This window comes from Suricata suricatta, chromosome 11, assembly GCF_006229205.1.
Source record: "Suricata suricatta isolate VVHF042 chromosome 11, meerkat_22Aug2017_6uvM2_HiC, whole genome shotgun sequence".
Classification (NCBI taxonomy): domain Eukaryota; kingdom Metazoa; phylum Chordata; class Mammalia; order Carnivora; family Herpestidae; genus Suricata; species Suricata suricatta.
Genome location: NC_043710.1, coordinates 1,927,773 through 1,931,195, shown reverse-complemented (window position 1 = coordinate 1,931,195; position 3,423 = coordinate 1,927,773).

The window sequence follows — 3,423 nt, the reverse complement described above, 5'->3', positions numbered from 1 at the left end:
CGGCGTCGCTGTCGCTCACCGAGCCTCTCTCCCGCAGCCTCGCGCCCGGAGAGCCCCGAGGGCACCCGCTGGGCAGCGGACAGGACAGGAGCGCTGGGCCTCGGCTGGGACCGTCCATGTAGCAGCAACCGGCGGCAGCTGCCACGGAGCAGCGTTCGGTTTTATGTTTAAAATTTAAAAAAGAAAAAAAAACTGTGCAATGTATTAATAACGTCTTTTATATCTAAATGTATTCTGCACGAGGAGTACACTGGTCCCAAGGTGTAAAGCTTTAAGAGTCATTTATATAAAATGTTTAATCTCTGCTGAAACTCAGTGCAAAAAAAATGAAAAAAGAAAAAAAAAAGGAAAAAAGAAAAAACATGTATATTTGTACAAAAAGTTTTTAAAGTTATACTAACTTATATTTTCTATTTATCGAGGCGTGGGCCGCTCTGCCACGCAATAGCGCGTTATTCTTACGCCAAAGGCACCTCACCCGCATCTGGTTATCGACAAATGTAAATTTATTTTTATAGCGGACTCTGGGGGGGAGGGGTCGCTCACAGGCTGTAGCTAGCTAGCAGTTCTCTCCGCGCTTTCTCTGTCTCTTTTTATTATGACTATTTTAAACTTGAAGACAAATCTGTCAACATGGTTCCTGAGCCGCCCGCACCACTGCCCCGGACCCTCATCTGCCGGGTTCCAAATAAAGAGGCCAAAACCGCTGCAAGTCAGCTCCGTGTGTCCTTGTACTCTGCCCCCCACCTTTCTTCTCTGGCGCCCCCACGAGTTAGGGAGATAGGACACTGGACAGAGGGGGCGACCAGGCTACTTGCTAGGCATCCACTCCCAAAGGAGAGGGACTCTTCTGGCCGGCCTGGCCCCAGACCACCTGCTCTAGGCCCCTAACTTAGGGATGAGCGGCCCCGCCCTCCCTCGGCCTCCCCCCCTCGCCTGCGTGGCTGTCCGCAGACACTCGAGTCTCGAGGAGACTCTCCTGTGTCCATTGCTCCAAGGGAGCCACCCCACTCCAGCCTCGCTGGGCTGAGCCCGCTTTGGGCTCAGGTGGGCACTCGCCGGGGTTGGGCCGCGGCCCATTCCCCCTCCTGACTACCGCGGCGTCGGCGATCATTCGGGGGACCAGAGCATGGGGTGGAGCCCCAACGGCTCCCGGGTCCCCAGCTTCGTGGGCCAGGGGAGCCCTGACATGTTGCTGGCCTATTCACGCCAGCGGTGGGGGAGGGGCAGCCTGAAGGCCTGCGGTGGGGGGGGGGCGGGGGCGCAAGGGAGGGGGAGGCGCCTGGGGCCAGGTGGGGGGGGGGAGGAGCGGGCTGCAGCCCTGGAGGAGCTCGGAGTCGGATCCACCCGCGCGCACCCACCAGCCTTCTGGTTTCAAAGTACTCTCTTATAGCCGAAAAGAGGAGGTTTATTTTATTTTTTTATAGCTGACCTATAAACCTCTGAAAATTATGGCTTACAGTGGAGAGGGTGACGTAAAGCAGCCCACCGGCGGCTAGCAGGATTTGCGCCGGTGCCCTGGGCCTGGAGAAGCCCAACCGGTGGGGCATTTAAGTCAACCGTTTTGGGGCTTGAGCAGCACTGACAGCCCCCGCCGCTCAGGGACAAAGACTGGGCCCAACCTTCCATTTGGAAGATGCATCTAGACTCGTAATTGACCTCCCCCCAAGTGGCTAAACGGGCCTGGAGGAGGGAGGTGAGGCCGGACAGGTCCCTTGGAGGTGCCCAGGCACCAAGGGCAGGGGGGTCCTGCGACCTTCAGCCGGCCGTCAGTCTGATGGCCACCTGAGAATCGGGCCTGCTGGGGCTGGACTTCAGGCTTCAGACCTCTCCTGTGGGGAGGGCACCTGCCCCCCACCCCCCACGCCCCGCCATGTGCCCACAGCCTGGTGGAGGAGGCGTGAATGGGGGCTGCTGGGCCGGGCACCTGGCAGAGAGCCCCCCCAATCTACCTGAATTAAAAACTGTCCCCCACGACCGGACCTGGCTGGGGAGGGGCCCCTGGAAGCCCCCAAGCAGACCCCTACAGAGACCTGTTACCCTGCTCTGTGCGGGGCCCCACCCCCACCCCGCCCCCACTTCTGGCCGTCTCAAGGGCAGGGCACCAAGAAGACACCCAGTCATACGGCGGTACTGGGAGCTTGTCCTCCAGGGGGGAAGAGCATTGGATTGTGAGTCACATGAGTGACCCTGGGCACACGTGGCCCCACTAGCCCTTCTTTCCCTCAGTGGGCCTCAGTTTCCTGCCTTTGGTGCCCTGTGATTCTCATATGAGGACATTATGGAAACAATGACATCAGGCGGGCCCAAATCTCTGTTGGCATCCGTGCTCCTGAGGCAGCACAGGAGTGCGTGCCCTGCTGTCAGGTCAGGACAGGCCCTTTCCTCCCCGGACCCCCGGCCCTGCCCAAGCCCAGAGCACCCGGGGAGCGGGCCGGCGGTCAGCATGTGTGTGGGGTCGGGGCCTGAGCTCAGGTCCCCCGGGGTCCGTGATAATAGTAACCCTAACAGCCACATTCCTGACCACTGGCCTCGGGTCTTCCTCAGCGATACCCTGCCGATGCAGCCCCACCCTGCTGTCCATTTGTCGAAGGAGGAAACTGAGGCACGGGGCTAGCTGTGGGAGGCCAGGCCACTGAGTGGGGCAGGGCTGGGGTACTCGGGACCGCCCCGCGGTCCTACCTGTCCTTGGAGGGCAGGCACACGGTGCGGGGTGCCAGGCCCTCGCCATCGGGGGCTCGCACGCTTGTCTTCTGCGGGCTCCCACTGGTCCCGGCTGAGCCGGTGCTGCGGGCCGGGCTGTGTTTGAGGCTAAGCCACGTGGCAGCTTCCTACAGACCAGGCCGGGGGGACAGACGCAGAGCCTTAACCTGGAAGCTGACTGGGCAGCAGCGGGCAGGGCACGTGAGCCTCAGGGAGGCTGCAGGCGGGGGCGGCTGGGGCGGGGGCTGGGGGCCGCGGAGGGCAGAGGTCGTGAAGGAGGCCGTGGGGTCTCTTCCGGCGCCGGGGCCCGGGCGGGCCTGGCCTGCGGCGGGCTGTGGGGCCCACCCGTGGTTCAGACATTATCCAACGTAAGAGTGCCTTTTGGGGTGTGCATGCTGGGGCTCCCCACTCCCCGTCCATTTCCTCTGATCTTCTGGGCCTTCCCGGGTCTGCTAGGCTCGGGTCAAAGGTTGGGTTAGTCCACAGCAGTGGAGGGCCCCGGGGTGACGGGAGCTGCGGCAATTTATCATATCATGTTATATTATATTATATTATGCTTATTATTATATTTATTTTATTTTATTTTTTATATATGGAGGGCAGGGAGAAGGCAGAAGGAGAGAGAGAGAGGGAGAGAGAATCTTAAGTAGGCTCCACGCCCGATGCAGGCTTCACTTCACGACCCTGGGATCCTGACATGAGCTGAAATCAGGAGTCAGT